This window comes from Schistocerca cancellata, chromosome 8 (genome assembly GCF_023864275.1).
Source record: "Schistocerca cancellata isolate TAMUIC-IGC-003103 chromosome 8, iqSchCanc2.1, whole genome shotgun sequence".
NCBI lineage: Eukaryota > Metazoa > Arthropoda > Insecta > Orthoptera > Acrididae > Schistocerca > Schistocerca cancellata.
The window spans coordinates 183,728,716-183,746,957 of record NC_064633.1 but is presented as its reverse complement, the minus strand read 5'-3'; positions in this window follow the sequence as shown (position 1 = coordinate 183,746,957).

Here is an 18,242-nt window from a genome sequence, read left to right as displayed (position 1 = left end):
CGGATATCGAGGGGGCCTTTAACAACACGACCTTCGATTCCATGGTAAGGGTAGCAGAGGTGCATGATCTGGGGACCACTATATGTAGGTAAACCAGAGCCATGCTTAGTGGAAGAAAGGTAGAGGCTACCATGATGAATGAAAAGATGGTAATTAAGACCACTAGAGGCTGCCCACAACGAGAAGTTTTGTCCCCTCTATTGTGGAATTTAGTGGTGAACGAACTCATTGAGGAACTGAATTCCAGACAATGCTTCTGCCAAGGATACGCAGATGACCTTGTCATAGTAATACTTGGCAAATTGACTGACACAGTTAGGAATATGGCACAAGGAAGGTTAGACATTGTACAAAAATGGTGCATTAAACAGGATCTGAGAGTTAATCTTAAGAAGACTGTTGTGGTGCCATTTACGAAGAGACATATTCAGCATGCAAGTTGGAATCTAAAGCTCTTCGATTCTTCGAAACTCTACCTGTGAAGGGGACAGTGAAATATCTAGGGGTAACCTTGGATGAGAAGCTAACTTGGACCCCTCATATTAAGAGTATCTGCTCCAAGGCAAAAAGCTCTATAGTGAGTACAAGGAGGGCTCATGGCAAAAACTGGGGCCTAAGCCCCAGGGGTATGCACTGGATATACACCACAGTGGTTAGACCTAGAATTTCCTAGGGGGCCGTAGTGTGGTGGAGGAAGGTAGAACAGCGGGTTGCTGCTAAAGAGCTTGCTAAGGTGCAGAGATTGGCCTGCTTAGCCATAACGGGCGGAATTAGCAGCACACCAACCGCTGGAATGGAAGCCATGCTGGATATGCCTCCGCTTCACCTCTGGGTTAAGATGGAGGCAGCAGCTGGCCAAAACTGGCTCTCATTTGGATAACCAGAATCACACACTCATATAGTGAGTGAGGTAAATATAAGTATGGCTGGGGAAATGCCCGCTGACTATATAATAACTCCTAACTGCTTCGACAAGCATTACAATATAATAATTGGAAGTAGGGAGCAGTGGGAGAAAACAGTTCGACACCGTACAAGGCACATCGTTTGGTTCACCGATGGTTCGAAAACAGATCAAGGCGTTGAGGCAGGGTTTTTCGGGGTTCAGCAAAGACTGGAGAGCTGCATCTCTCTAGGGAAACTGGCCTCTGTATTCCAAGCCGAAATTACTGCAATCAGGGCATGTGTGGAGGAGAATATGAGTAGGTGCTACAATGATCGTAGCATCTACATTTATTCAGACAGCCAGGCAGCCCTGAAATCATTGGCAGCTCCTGCAACAAGATCTAATATTGTTGCAGATTGCCACAGGTCTCTGGTGGAGCTAGGGGGAAGCAATAGGGTGTACTTAGTGTGGGTCCCTGGCCACTCAGAGATCTGTGGCAATGAACAAGCCGATAGATTGGCTAGGATGGGGGCAACAACTCCATTTATTGGACCGGAACCTGTCTTGACAATCACCAAGGCTATGATCAAATTAGAACTACGGAACTGGCATAGGAAACAGCACGTAGGATATTGGACCAAGGTTCATAAACAAAAACATGATAAGGTAATGATGCCCAAGCCATGTTTTAAAAGAAGCTCTGTAATCCTAGGATTGAACAGGAAAGAGATCAAACTCATGACTGGGAACTTCAAAAAACACCTACACACAATGGGTATAATGAAAGAGGACCCTAAATGTAGGATCTGTGATGAGACAGAAGAAACTGCATCACACCTAATCTTTGAATGCATGGAATTGGAGAGTAAAAGATACAGAATCTTCGGGACAACTAGACCTGAAGAAATTGTGTCTAACAAAAAACTGGTAGAGGGACTCCTTGCACTACTTAAGGGCACTGGTTGGCTTTACTAGATATACAGGGAGCGATACCGCACAATAAACCTTGTTTCGGTGCGGGCAGTGGCGGGTTAGACCTAAGCTGTTTTAGCTCTACTGTTAAAATCAAATCAAATGAAATCAACCCAACTTATGCTCTTCGCAGATGACATCAATGGCTTAAGGCAATCAGGTGGATGCAGTTTTTCGAGACTTCCAAAAAAATTTGATTCGTTATCACACCCATGTTTAATAACAGAAGTACGATTACATGGGGCAGAAAACAGAAGCTGTGAATTCGTTGAGGATTTCTTGGTAAAGAGGACGCAACGCATTTTCTTCGATGGAGCGGCATCTACAGAATTAACTTGAAGCTTAGCTGAGGGAAGTGTGTTTGGACTTTTCTTGTTTATGTTTATATTAATGACCTGTCAGATAATATTAATAGTAACGTCAGTCTTTCTGCTAATAATGTGGCTATCTGTAATCAAGTACTGTGTGACAAAACTGCACCGATATCCAGTCAGATTTGAAATCTGAGGTTCTTCCAGCGTATAAAATGTTCAAATAACTTACGGGAATGAAACTGGGTGACATCTTCGACAAACGCCGATATTTCGACAGCTGTACGTCCTGTCATTTTCAAGGTACAAATGCAGCAAGGAAGAGCTGTGCAAGGGAATTTCAAACCTCAGTTTTCAGAGCATTTCCGAAAGATAATACACACACATACACACTCTATACATTAGCGCCACCACATAACCAATGAAGAGGGACAAAGCTAATGCAACCTCATCCATTGGTTATTAATATACAACAGCAATAGCTTGTAATGTTGATCACTTTTGTTGTGGTTTGGAGCTATTATAGTGTGTGTGTGTGTGTGTGTGTGTGTGTGTGTGTGTGTGTGTGTGTGTGTGTGTGCGTGAGTGTGTAATATTTCCGGGAATGCTCTGGAGAGCAAGACTTTAAATTCCCTTGCACAGCGTTTCCTTGGGCAGTCGTGCCTTGAAAAAACCAGGGTGTGTACCTGTGGAAATATCGTCGGTTGTCGAAGATATCAATCATCAGATGCATGCCAAGGCTATTCCCCTTAAGGAAAATTAGTGAGACTGCGAGGAACTGAGAGAATGAGCAGCGTCACATCAGTGGTGATCAGAACTTAGCACTTGAGTCGGACGATAAGCGTTTCCAGATGGCCGAGGCAGTCAAGCCAACTATTGGCGAGAAGCGAAGAATATGGGTTCTAGTCCTTGTCTGGCCACAATTACTGGCCAGGCACGGCACCAATGACTCCTGCCGTCTGGGTTCAGAGGTCATCCTCAGTTCGTACAGGCGGCTGGCGGAATTGGTGAAGGCGGAAAGCCTCGCTCGTGGGGTGGAATCTGAGCTAACTATTTGCAGTATCGTTCCCAGAAACGATCGCTGTCCTCTGGTTTGGAGCCGAGTGGAAGGCTTAAACCAGAGGCTCAGACGATTCTGCGGAGATCTGGGGTGCAAATTTCTCGACCTCCGCTATCGGGTGGAGAAATGTAGGGTCCCCCTGAATAGGTCAGGCGTGCACTACACGCCGGAAGCGGCTACAAGGTTAGCGGAGTACGTGTGGAGTGCACATGGGGTTTTTTTAGGTTAGAGAATCCCCTCCCTAGGCCCGACAAGACGCCTCCTGAGACGCGGCAAGGTAGGAGTAGGCAAAATGCAACAGGGAATAACAATATTAATGTGCTAATAGTAAATTGCAGGAGCGTCTACAGAAAGGTCGCAGAACTGCTCTTATTAATAAACGGTCACAACGCCCATATAGTACTACGGACAGAAAGTTGGCTGAAACCAGACGTAAACAGTAATGAAATCCTCAACTCAGATTGGAATGTATACCGCAGAGACCGGCTGGACAGTGAAGGGGGAGACGTGTCTATAGCGATAAGAAGTGCAATAGTATCGAAGGAAATTGACGGAGATCCGAAACGTGAAATGATTTGGATGAAGGTCACGGTTAAAGCAGGCTCAGACATTGTAATTGGATGTCTCTATAGGCCCCCTGGCTCAGCAGCTGTTGTGGCTGAGCACCTGAAGGATAATTTGGAAAATATTTCGAGTAGATTTCCCCACCATGTTGTAGTTCTGGGTGGAGATTTTAATTTGCCGGATATAGACTGGGAGACTCAGACGTTCATAACGGGTGGCAGGGACAAAGAATCCAGTGAAATTTTTTTAAGTGCTTTATCTGAAAACTACCTTGAGCAGTTAAACAGAGAACCGACTCGTGGCGATAACATATTAGACCTTCTGGTAACAAACAGACCCGAACTATTTGAAAAAGTTAACGCAGAACAGGGAATCAGCGATCATAAAGCGGATACGGCATCGATGATTTCAGCCGTAAATAGGAATATTAAAAAGGGTAGGAAGATTTTTCTGTTTAGAAAAAGTGACAAAAAGCAGGTTTCAGAGTACCTGTTGGCTCAACACAAAAGTTTTGTCTCAAGTACAGATAGTGTTGAGGATCAGTGGACAAAGTTCAAAACCGTCGTACATAATGCGTTAGATGAGTATGTGCCAAGCAAGATCGTAAGAGATGGAAAAGAGCCACCGTGGTACAACAACCGAGTTACAAAACTGCTGCGGAAGCAAAGGGAACTTCACAGCAAACATAAACATAGCCAAAGCCTTGCAGACAAACATAAATTACGCGAAGAAAAACGTAGTGTGAGGAGGGCTATGCGAGAGGCGTTCAATGAATTCGAAAGTAAAGTTCTATGTACTGACTTGGCAGAAAATCCTAAGAAATTTTGGTCTTATGTCAAAGCGGTAGGTGGATCAAAACAAAATGTCCACACCCTCTGTGACAAAATGGTACTGAAACAGAGGATGACAGACTAAAGGCCGAAATACTAAATGTCTTTTTCCAAAGTTGTTTCACAGAGGAAGATTGCACTGTAGTTCCTTTTCTAGATTGTCTCACAGATGACAAAATGATAGATATCGAAATAGATGACAGACGGATAGAGAAACAATTAAAATCGCTCAAAAGAGGAAAGGCCTCTGGACCTGATGGGATACCAGTTCAATTTTACACAGAGTACGCGATGGAACTTGCCCCCCTTCTTGCAGCGGAGTACCGCAGGTCTCTAGAAGAGCGTAGCGTTCCAAAGGATTGGAAAAGGTCACAGGTCATCCCCGTTTTCAAGAAGGGACGTCGAACAGATGTGCAGAACTATAGACCTATATCTCTAACGTCGATCAGTTGTAGAATTTTGGAACACGTATTGTGTTCGAGTATAATGACTTTTCTGGAGACTAGAAATCTACTCTTTAGGAATCAGCATGGGTTTCGAAAAAGACGGTCATGTGAAACCCAGCTCGCGCTATTCGTCCACGAGACTCAGATGGCCATAGACACGGGTTCACAGGTAGATGCCGTGTTTCTTGACTTCCGCAAGGCGTTCGATACAGTTCCCCACAGTCGTTTAATGAACAAAGTAAGAGCATATGGACTATCAGACCAATTGTGTGATTGGATTGAGGAGTTCCTAGATAACAGGACGCAGCATGTCATTCTCAATGGGGAGAAGTCTTCCGAAGTAAGAGTGATTTCAGGTGTGCCGCAGGGGAGTGTCATAGGACCGTTGCTATTCACAATATACATAAATGACCTGGTGGATGACATCGGAAGTTCACTGAGGCTTTTTGCAGATGATGCTGTGGTGTATCGAGAGGTTGTAACAATGAAAAATTGTACTGAAATGCAGGAGGATCTGCAGCGAATTGACGCATGGTGCAGGGAATGGCAATTGAATCTCAATGTAGACAAGTGTAATGTGCTGCGAATACACAGAAAGATAGATCCTTTATCATTTAGCTACAAAATAGCAGGTCAGCAACTGGAAGCAGTTAATACCATAAATTATCTGGGAGTACGCATTAGGAGTGATTTAAAATGGAATGATCATATAATGTTGATCGTCGGTAAAGCAGATGCCAGACTGAGATTCATTGGAAGAATCCTAAGGAAATGCAATCCGAAAACAAAGGAAGTAGGTTACAGTACGCTTGTTCGCCCACTGCTTGAATACTGCTCAGCAGTGTGGGATCCGTACCAGATAGGGTTGATAGAAGATATAGAGAAGATCCAACGGAGAGCAGCGCGAAAGCGTTACGGAGATGATAGATAAACTCCAGTGGAAGAGTCTGCAGGAGAAACGCTCAGTAGCTCGGTACGGGCTTTTGTCAAAGTTTCGAGAATATACCTTCACCGAAGAGTCAAGCAGTATATTGCTCCCTCCTACGTATATCTCGCGAAGAGACCATGAGGATAAAATCAGAGAGATTAGAGCCCACACAGAGGCATACCGACAATCCTTCTTTCCACGAACAATACGAGACTGGAATAGAAGGGAGAACCGATAGAGGTACTCAAGGTACCCTCCGCCATACACCGTCAGGTGGCTTGCGGAGTATGGATGTAGATGTAGATAGATGTAGATTTTCAAGAGCAACTTTTGAATTACTTCAACGCTCAAAGTAGCTAACTCCTACATACTTCCCTTTGGTCATAGGTCTGTTTGACCCGTGGAAAAGCGTCGCAGCCGGCCGGAGTGGCCGAGAGGTTCTGGCGCTACAGTCTGGAACCGCGCGACCGCTACGGTCGCAGGTTCGAATCTTGCCTTGGGCATGGATGTGTGTGATGTCCTTAGGGGACTGATGACCTCAGCAGTTAAGTGCCATAGTGCTCAGAGCCATTTGAACCATTTTTGAAAAGCGTCGCAGAGATGAAAAGAATTAAATGCCAAACGCTTGAGGATAGAAAAAATTATCCCGCGAAGACCCTACCAACAAACCTTCAAGAATCAGTACGTCTTACGTGAAGAATCTAGAGATATTCTTCAGCCTAAAATCGGGTCACTGTTTCTTGACTGTCCATAAAGGCTAAATAGTTTTAGTTTATTCTTTTATAAGACGATATTTCGCCCTATAACATTGAGTTTCCGTAGTTGCGAGCTTCCTATTGACGAAATACTGTGCTTAACTTTGTCTACATCGTCCCAAGTGTCAATTTTTCTGAAGTCCTTGAAATATTAATTTACTCTAAGCCTAGCTTCTATCAGAAGCAAAACTGCGAAAGAGAAATTTAGCTACCGGACTTGAGATCGACAGGTCACAGGAGGAAGAATGGCGTGCAAGTATCAGGCATGCTCACTGGGGCAATGTTTAACGAACTAAATTGGACCTCAGGGGACATTTATTTACAAAGTGAAGTTTACTCCTGAACAGCATTAAACATGGAACGTGAACGCACATATGCTCACATTCAAAGTCTCAGAGAGTCACAGAATTCTTGAAGAAAATATTCACCATTTTCTAGGCAAGCTGAGGTGTCAAAACTGGCTAATGCCTCGCACAGAAGCAAAAGACGAAGCGTAACAGAATCGCCATGCATGAAGTGAATCATGACAGGATAAGGAACAAGTTTCCCCCAGTCTGAGTTTAGATAAAAGACAGCAAAATTATCACTCGCGAGAACTCCATAACCCTTCTGACGAATGACTTTAAAGTTACAGAACCTTCCCACTCGAAAAATCTGAACTAATTCCTGTCTAAAATCAGTGCCTAAGTGCACACAAAAGCGACACATCATACTCACCACACAGCAACACACCAACTCGTCTGTGATTCCACTCTTCCGTGACCCGCTAATTTCTCTGACTAAATTCCAATCTACCTCGCTTCCGAGCACAGTGACCGAAAAACCTAGAGGCGTCGAACTGATCAATCAAGAAGATAAATTCTTTAGTCGTACCAGCATCTCATCCAATCAGAAGACAGAAGAGACGACACCTGTTGATTTGCCCACTAAATTTTCCGTCGGTTCAACGTCTAAAATTCGAACAAACGCGTCACTTGGCAAAGAGCCAATGGCGAGGGTGGCCGTTGTGAAATCCCGCGCAGATAACGCTCCGACGCGCTGCCCAAGTGACGCATCAAGCCAGCATTGAAAGTTGAACTCAGCTGCTGTTTCCAGACCTCTGACGAAAAGCTAAACCAAGAAGGTCCACCTGAATTCACCCAGTTGCATGCGTTTGCAATTATACCCATTCATTCAGTCTGGCGATCATCCATATTTAGTACAGGTGGCTACAGATATATGGTGTGCTGAATATCGAATGTAATAAAAATGCAAATAAAACACACTCAGTTCCGGTTTCCAGCGTGATGTTCCTCCTGGGCACGGAAAAATATGAGAAAACAAAGGCGTAGAAAGGACGCTCTGCAGAACTTGAATAAAAAACCACCACATTATACGGAAGCTGGATCGACTGGCGCCGTTCAAGTCGTTTACGTGTCACTACTGTAGGGGTCGTGAATCTAACATTAGGCTAATAACAGCCCACGCCGAGGCTTTAATTCTTCCCGCGCTCCATGCGCTATTGAAACGAGAAGGAACCCTAACATCTACATCTACATCCATACTCCGAAAGTCACCGTACGGTGCGTGGAGGAGGGTATCACTAACCACTACTAATCATGCAACGCCATTTCCTTTTCTGTAATACTAGCAAATGGAGCGATGGAGAAACTATGCTCTGTGAGCCTCCTTACGAGTTCAAATTTTTGTCATCTTATCTGCGTGATTCTTACACGAAATGTACTGTGGTGGCAGTAGAATCGTTCTGCAGTCGGGCTCAAAAGTCGATTCTCCAAATTTCTGGGAAAGTATCTTACGTTAAAGAGCGTCGTCTTACCTCCACGGAAACCCATTTGAGTTCTCCAAGAATCTCCGTAACACTTCTACATCTACATTTATACTCCGCAAGCCACCCAACGGTGTGTGGCGGAGGGCACTTTACGTGCCACTGTCATTACCTCCCTTTCCTGTTGCAGTCGCGTATGGTTCGCGGGAAGAACGACTGCCGGAAAGCCTCCGTGCGCGCTCGAATCTCTCTGATTTTACAATCGTGAACTCCTCGGAAGGTATAAGTAGGAGGAAGCAATATATTCGATACCTCATCCACAAATGCACCCTCTCGAAACCTGGACAGCAAGCTACACCGCGATGCGGAGCGCCTCTCTTGCAGAGTCAGCCACTTGAGTTTGCTAAACATGTCCGTAACGCTATCACCCTTACCAAATAACCCTGTGGCGAAACGCACCGCTCTTCTTTGGATCTTCTCTATCTCCTCTGTCAACCTGACCTGGTGCGGATCCCACACTGATGAGCAATACTCAAGTATAGGTCGAACGAGTGTTTTGTAGGCCACCTCCTTTGTTGATGGACAACACTTTCTAAGGACTCTCCCAATGAATCTCAACCTGGCACCCGCCTTACCAACAATTAATTTTGTATGATCATTCCACTTCAGATCATTCCGTACGCATACTTGCGTGGTGATCGAACGTACCAAAACAAATCTAGCAGCACACTTCTGAACTGCTTCGATGTTTTCCTTTAATCCGACCTGGTGGGCATCCTTAATACTCGAGCAGTACTAGCACTAGCCCTAGCATTGTACGCGACATCTCCTTTATGGATCAGCTACTTTTTCCCAAAATTCTCCCAAAAGAAGAAGTCGATCATTCGCCTTCCTTACTACCAACCTGACGTGCTCATTTCTGCTAGACACTCCCTAGTTTTTGAAAAATCGAGGTCAAAATTGATGACGGAAAATCGTATTTCCAGTGTTATACACCTGAAGATCGTCTGAAAACTAAAATTTTTATTAATATAACATGGTGTCCAAAGTTGATGCAGTTCGAACTATTAATGTTTTTTTTTTTTTTCGCGCTGTAGATTGAGTGCCCGTCATTCAGTTCGTCTACCAGAGTGAGGTCGGCAATCGAGCAGCCAATTCGATAGCTTTTTCGGTGTAGCTGATAATATTCTGATAATCAGATTTACGTTTTTTTTTCAAGTAAAACATCGGGAAGTATGATTAATAATCGAACAAGTATTGACAGTTATTTTCATCGCAGTACATAATACAAAAATAAACCTAATGAATATTATTGAGTAACCCTAACTGATCGTCTATTCGTGAGGTGAAGCTTATCACAGTAAGAGATAAAACATAAATATTTCTCGCACCATGAAATATCAACGAAGTCTCGCCGCAATGACATGTTTTCTGGTACATTGATCGTGTAAAACATAATTACCTGATTCACGTTGCTAAAAACAAATCTATCAGATACCAATTCGGATGGGTGCGAAGCGTACAAAAGACTATTTTGAAAGACAGGCTTGGTCAACTAGTTACGGACCAATGCATGAATTTTGATAACATCTGCCCAACATTGGAATTATCTGCTCTGCTGTGACGTAGTATGATTAAGGAGTCATGAGATGTAATTATTTACCTGTCGGAAAAAGTAAACGTCACATTGTTAACAAAGAGAGGTACAGTTCAGTAGTATCACTTCCACGGTGCAGGTCGATTGAGCATCGTAATCTACGGAAGTCCCATCTAGCGCTTATGTATCACTATGAAAATAATCGTCAATAGATTATGCCTACTTATTTGATTATTAATCACATCTCCCGAAGTTTTACCATCATCATATTTTCAGATACAGCGAAAAAATAGTGAATGAAAAAAAAGCCACGAGGAAGAATCGAACACGGACTAGCAGTCTGGTAGTCTAACGCCTTAAGTGCTCGACTGCCGAGTTTGTTCTAGTAGACAAACTGAACGACGCATACCCAAGCTACATCATGAAAATACAAAAACGTTAATGGCTCTGTGCACTATGGGACTTAACATCTGAGGTCATCAGTCTCCTAGACTTAGAAGTACTTAAACCTAACTAACCTAAGGACATCACACACATCCATGCCCGAGGCAGGATTCGAACCTGCGACCGTAGCAGCAGCGTGGGTCCGGACTGAAGCGCCTAGAACCGTTCGGCCACAGCGGCCATAACAATAACGTTAATAGCTCGAACATTATTAGTCCCGGACTCCATATTATATTAATATAAATGTTTGTTTGTGGACGATCTTTCGAGGTATAGCATTGAAAATACGATTTTCCGTAATCAACTTTGACCTAGACTTTTTTCGAAAACTATGGAGTATCCAGCAAAAAGCCGAAACACATGTCTCTTTGTTTTCAATATAGAACGTCCTTGTAAAACTCAATCACAATCGATGACCCACATGCCAACCTCCCCTTGTTGTTCATCCCACGAACTAAAAATTCTCTCTAAGTCATCTTGTATCCTGCTGCAGTCACTCAGCGAAGAGACGTTACCATACGCCACAGCGTCATTAGCAAACAGGCGTAAATTGCTGCTCACCCTATCCGTCAGATCATTTATGTATACTGGGTGAATCACCTAATACTTGCACCGCAAATAATGTCACGTAGAGGAAGGTGTAAGTAGATGAATGACGAACACTAACTTCACTTAAGGAGAGGTTTACTATCTTTTGGTTCAAAAATTCTATTTTTTAAAAATTGCATTTTTGGATCCTTAAAAGTGTTTAGAATCCACCCCTGAAACGGTTTTTCCGAATACGGAACGGAAATGTTTGTTATTCGCGGTTGAACAAAAAAATGCACCTGCCTGAAATCGGCCTTTTTCATGCACCAGTTTTTTTCTTTCGGAGAACGAGCTATCGTACCGGTGCTTGGGAGGAAACACACAAAATTCTAATGAAAGTATGAACTCGTGTGTTTGAAAGTTAGCTCCCAAGCATTTGCATTCTGGTGCGAAGACTGTGGAAATTGTGACTTTCCTGGCAGTGAGCAGCGACAACGAAGGGTATTCAGCAATTCTGAAGACGTTGATAACGATGGACGCCACCCTGGGACTCTATCCGACGCAGTTCGCCAAGCATTCGGACGACCATCGGATTCAAACGGCCGAAAACCGCTTCTCACCGGCCGTACGAGCGGCTCTGGAGCAGCGCAAAATGGGCCAGATCGAGCAGAAATCCCTCTATGAGGAAGAGGAAGGACTAGTTTAATGACCCGGAATAGCTGATTGAACGTACGTTGCATAATATTGCATTTATATGTAGTCAAAACTTCAAACGCGTTTCTCTCGACATGATGTTTCTTTTATCGCGCGGTATGGTAACTTCAAATCTACTGAACCGGTTGGCATGATTCTTTGTTTCCGACGGAGCTAACTAAATTGTCTAGGAGTTGTACCACTCTTATTCCCATCCATCAACTATAAATATTTTTACTCGGGCGACGAAGTCGAAAAAGTCGATGAAAAAAACCCTATTTTTTTTCAAATATGGTCCAAATAACTTAAGCGACTTACAATTCCTAATGAATCTTACATAATTCGCAAACGTCAACTCAGTTTTGATTTCAGACGAGCCAGCTGAAATGTGACATACCACACGTGGAGGTCTACATCGAAATTTTGTTTCGTTCCGATGGCACTACCGCCTTTGCTCTTCGACATTTCCGGTTCCTGTTCGTAGAGGAAATATCAATAAACATTTTGAACAAATTAGACATTGATATCTGTAACACATCCCGAGAAAAAAATTCTCAAAGAACACGCTTTTTTCGGGCCAAAGGTAGTAAACCTCCACTTAACGAAGGTTTATTGAGCACTTGCACATACAAAAGCGCGGAAAGAACTGCCTCCAGCCAGAACGCATACGGTATGTATACAGTTACAGAACATTCCAGTAAAATGCTTCTTGCCATTTGTGGATACTTCTAGAATGTACTCGAACCTAATATAGAAATTAAAATTTTTAGTTCAGGTGAGTTTTGAACTCATGATCCTCCATGCAACAATATAGTATCATAATGACTAGACTACGGTCGCTACACTACTCGCCTTCTGCGACAATGTTGCGGAAATGGAATGTGCTACTGGTGTGCTGTTTTCACAGAATGGGTTCTTTAGTCAGGGACTCCTACTGTTAGCCAATAAATAGTTTGTAATGATGTCCCAATGATGTCCAAACATACGCTTTTTTAAATGGAACAATGCCTATTGACATTAACAAACCGAAAGTCGGGTCATTGGTGTTTGTTGCAGGAGTGTAGTGCGGGGCGTTTCGAGATACCGTATGATAAAAAGGTTCCACACAGACACTTTTTTGGGTCATTCAGCTTGTGTAGTTGCTAGGTATAATGTTGTTATGTTTGCTTACGATGTGCTTTTGTGTTCCTCGAGTGCACGGCGACCTGCTAGTCAGTTACTGTGTGACAGTCATGAGTGAACGATGAGATTTACCAGTCTACAAAAAGCCGACATGTTCAAATTATATGGAGAGTACAGGAAGAATGCTGTTCGTACTTGTACAGTGTATGCGGCAAGATATCCCAACAGACGTCGACCATCTCGGCAATTATTTATCAACCTTTTCAGCTAGTTAAGTCGAAGTTGTGGTGAAACAACCGCACAACATAACAGAGGGAAACAAGTGACGACAATGGAGGGCGAAGTTAATGTTTTTGCTATGTTGCAGCTGATCCGCACTTTAGCTCCCGCACAATCGCACGAGGAAGTGGCATGAGTCAGCCAAGTGTCCTACGCATTCTTCATCGACATAGGTTCCATCCCTATCACATCCCTCTCCTTCAAGAGCTGCATGGAAACGATTATGAGAATCGTGTTAACTTCTATACACGGGTATTAAGCAAGGATATTCCAGATGCATCTCGTGTCTCGTGTAGTGATGAAGTCACATATACCACTCTTGGCCAGGTAAACCACCGAAACATACACTGTTTATCTGTAGAATATCCCCGCCGGCTTTGCCAGGTGGAATGTCGGCGTCCATGGGGTGTAAACATGTGGTGTGGGATAGTGAACCACAAGCTAAAAGGCCCGGTTTTCGTAGGCGGAGCACTGAACGCGGATAAGTATCGTAGCCTCCTTACAGAGCATAGTCCACGGCTGTTAAAAGAAGCTCCTCTGCTGGCTACGATCGCTGGATTGGACGCAGAGGTCCTGTACCTTGGCCGGCCGTTTCCCTGCACTTGCCATCTGAAGACTTGTTTCTTCGGGGAAAGCTGAATAACGCTGTCTACGAGGACATACTAACTACACTCGACGATGTGCAACAACGTGTTACTGGAGCGTGCTCGTACATATCAGCTGAACTGCTAGCTCGTGCGCAGCAGTCGTTCCATATCAGACTGGAAGCGCGTATTGCCGCTGCCGATGGTCAGTTTGAACCCAACACGTGTTAGTCAGTTGCCTCGTTACTGGTCAGAATCCACATAACTAGTGTTGTGACTTGGCAAGACAGCCAAGCCACTATGATGGGTAGCCGAAAAGCACACGTTAAAGCTCACGCAGGCTGGCGTGAGGTCTGGAACAGTTAAGGGAATTGAGTCTAGTAAATATAAGTACGTAACTTCTGGAATACTTAACTTTAATTCATAATTGGTGAACATCGGTCTGACGGTACAGGCATCACAAGATAAATAGCAAATGATACTGGCGCCTTGACGTAGCGCCTTGACGTAGCTGAAGGCTATGCTAACTATCGTCTCGGCAAATGAGAGCGTAATTTGTCAGTGGACTATCGCTAGCAAAGTCGGCTGTACAACTGGGGCGAGTGCTAGGAAGTGTCTCTAGACCTGCCGTGTGGCGGCGCTCGGTCTGCATCACTGACAGTGGCGACAAGCGGGTCCGTCGTATACTAGCGGACCGCGGCCGATTTAAAGGCTACCACCTAGCAAGTGTGGTGTCTGGCGGTGACACCACAAGTAGTGTGTGCACTTGTGCTGTTCTTTAACATGTGCTACCACACGTATGGTACAAGTGTCGGTAGGAGAACTAATCAGAATACGATATCTCGTAAACGACTCGCACTAGAAACCTGCAACAAACATCACTTATATTCTATTTTATCCCACTTTTAGTGTGTTAATATCGATAGACATTGTTCCATTTAAAAAGTGTATGTTTCCACAAAAAACACGCTTTCTAAATACACTCATGTTCATAAATTAAGGATAATTGTAGAACGTGGTGCCACACAACGTGGCACTACACAAAACTGGCGCTAATAGCATAGGCACATAGGGAACGCACACGACACAGGTCTGTAAGTCCACGGAATTGGTGATAAGTCGAGAAAACCGTCCCGAAACACATGTACTACGAAACGCCACTGTTTCCTGCGCAAGTACTCCGACATCAATATGGGATATGATCACCATGCACTCGTACACAGGCCGCACAACGGGTTGGCATGCTCTGGATCAGGTGGTCGAGCAGCTGCTGGGGTATAGCCTCCCATTCTTGCACCAGTGCCTGTCGGAGCTCCTGAAGTGTCGTAGGGGTTTGAAGACGTGCAGCGATACGTCGACCGAGAGCATCCCAGACGTGCTCGATGGGGCTTAGGTCTGTAGAACAAGCAGGCCACTCCATTCGCCTGATATCTTCTGTTGCTAGATACTCCTCCAGGATGGCAGCTCGGTGGGGCCGTGCGTTATCATCCATCAGGAGGAAGGTGGGACCCCCTGCACCCCTGAAAAGGCGGACACACTGGTGCAAAATGACGTCTGGATACACCTGACCTGTTACAGTTCCTCTGTCAAAGACATGCAGGGGTGTACGTGCACCAATCATAATCCCACCCTACACCATCAAACCACGACCTCCATACAGGTCCCTTTCAAGGACATTAAGGGGTTGCTATCTGGTTCCTGGTTCACGCCAGATGAAAACCCGGCGAGAATCACTGTTCAGACTATACCTGGAGTCGTCCGTGAACATAACCTGGGACCACTGTTCCAATGACCATGTACTGTCTTCTTGACACCAGGCTTTACGGGTTCTCCTGTAACCAGGGGTCAGTGGAATGCACCTTGCAGGTCTCTGGGCGAATAAACCATGTCTACTCAGTCGTCTGTAGACTGTGTGTCTGTAGACAACTGTTCCAGTGGCTGCGGTAAGATCCCGAGCAAGGTTACCTGCAGTACTCCGTGGCAGTCTGCGGGTACTGATCGTCTTCTTGTGATGTTGTACACTGTGGACGTCCCGTACTGCAGCGCCTGGACACGTTTCCTGTCTGCTGGAATCGTTGCCATAATGTTGAGATCACACTTTGTGGCACACGGAGGGCCCGTGCTACGACCTGCTGTTTTTGACCAGCCACCAGTCGCCCTAGTATTCTACCCCTCATAACGTCATCAATATGTGTTCTTTGAGCCATTTTCAACACACAGTCACCATTAGCACATCTGAAAACGTCTGCACACTTACTCGGTGCACCGTACTCTGACACGCACCAACACATCTCTGCGTATGTGGACTGCTGCCAGCGCCACCGTGCGACGACCGCAGGTCAAATGCACCGCATGGTCATACCCCGAGGGGATTTAAACCCGCAAACCGCCCACCAGAGAATTGGTTCACCATGTATCAGCATTATCCTTAATTTATGAGCATGAGTGTATTATTACAACCTGTTCATTGGCTAACAGTACGAGAGCCTGACTACCAATCCAGTTTGTGAAAATCGCACGTCAAAGGTGTAGTGGACTGACAAGACAGCCAGTCCACAGTGACGGGTAACCGAAGGCACGCGTACACACACGCCGACTGGCGTGAAGTCTGGAACAGGATACGTAATGAATGCTAATAAGAAAAGTACGTAGCTTGTCTAATACTTATCTTTAATCCATCATTGTGGTACATCGCTCTTGACGATACAAATGAGACTTTAATTACAAGCACTGTAAGGCTAATGGCGCCTTGCTAGGTCGTAGCCATGGACTTAGCTGAAGGCTATTCTAACTGTCTCTCGGCAAATGAGAGAAAGGCTTCGTCAGTGTAGTCGCTAGCAAAGTCGTCGTACAACTGGGGCGAGTGCTAGTCCGTCTCTCTAGACCTGCCATGTGGTGGCGCTAGGTCTGCAATCACTGACAGTGGCGACACGCGGGTCCGACATGTACTAATGGACCGCGGCCGATTTAAAGCTACCACCTAGCAAGTGTGGTGTCTGGCGGTGACACCACAAAAGGAGCTTTCAATTTCCGTAATATTTGCGGTGAAATTTTAGGTGATCACCCCGTATAGAGAATAAGAGCAGTCTTCCCTGGGACAATCCTGACTGTATTCCTTGTCTCGCCGCCGCAGAACTTACTGGGTTCTATTGCTCAAAAACACTTCGAGCTACTCACGTACCTGGGAACTTAGCCCGTGTGCTCGGGCCTTCGTCAACCTTTGGACAATGTGTTGCACCATTCCACGTACCCTCTACAGTGGTTTGCAGACTATAGATGTAGAATACAAGGTGAGCTCAGGCCTATTTCCTGAGCCACACTGGGCGGGTGGCCACAGTGTTGTGTGTTACCCCAGTACGCCTGCGCGTAGGCGGCTCCACTCATCTGCATTGCAGACTGCGCGGCGTATTTAATTTCGCCGCTCACTTGTTGCGGGTGGCGTCCCCTGGGGACGCAGGCACGCCGCGCCACCCCTGGGCGTCGTTTGGACGCAGCATCTTATTAAGGAGCGCACGTCGCCGGCAGCTCTTCGCTGAACACCGTTACCGGGGAGAAACCGTTTCGGAAGTCGCCTAACTGCCGTAAGAAAACTCCACAAGTTACGTGATATATCTAACGTTTGTGAAAACGATAGCGCAGCGAAACATGTTGCAACCATATCCTCCAAACATCGTTTAATGCTATGTCAGTTGCCTCGTTTGCGTGCAACGCAACTTGCGAAAGAGGAAAGCCACATTTGGTAAACCGATTTTTGCTCTCGTGTTAGCATGTAAGGCCAGAACTAATGTTCAAAGCCAGATCAAATATCGACTTTCTGGGTGTCGTTATTTTAAAATGCATATACAATAGGCCAAAGAAGGTCTGTTTCGTTGGCAGAGTTTTGCTTGGTGTGCACGTGTGGTAAATCGGAGCCAATGAAGCGGTTGGCTTTGGTTGCGGTTCAGTCTAATGGCGATAACATCAATGTGTTTGCGGTTTGTGGCGTCGGGACTCCTCTCCTACTGTGGACACCCTGTCGAATGTTCGTTGGTTTAGTAGTGATTTGTTGTGTCTCTAGGACAACCACAAGTCACAATTTGTACGTTTTTTTTTACTGGTTTCGCTCTTTAGTTTAAAAAGAGCATTATCAGAAACTCTGGAATCAAAACTTTCAAGTACAGTAGTTGGCTGTTGCATTAAAGAGCGAAACCAGTCAATAAAACATACTGAGTGAGACTTGTGGCTGTTCTGAAAACTTCGTATCAACAGTGGCTGTTTCCCTTGCAAGCAATGACTGTTCTCGCTAAGAATGTGTATTTATTGCGTTTAAAATACTGGTATAAAGAGTGGAATATGGAGAGACTATTTGTATTAAAGGTGATGGAGTTTTGTCGTTAACGAGAATGTTTATATGCCTCTACGAAATGCGATTATAAAAACTAACTGGAAAGACTAGACGCTTGGAGGGAGATAACTCAGCTATTATAATGTGATATGCA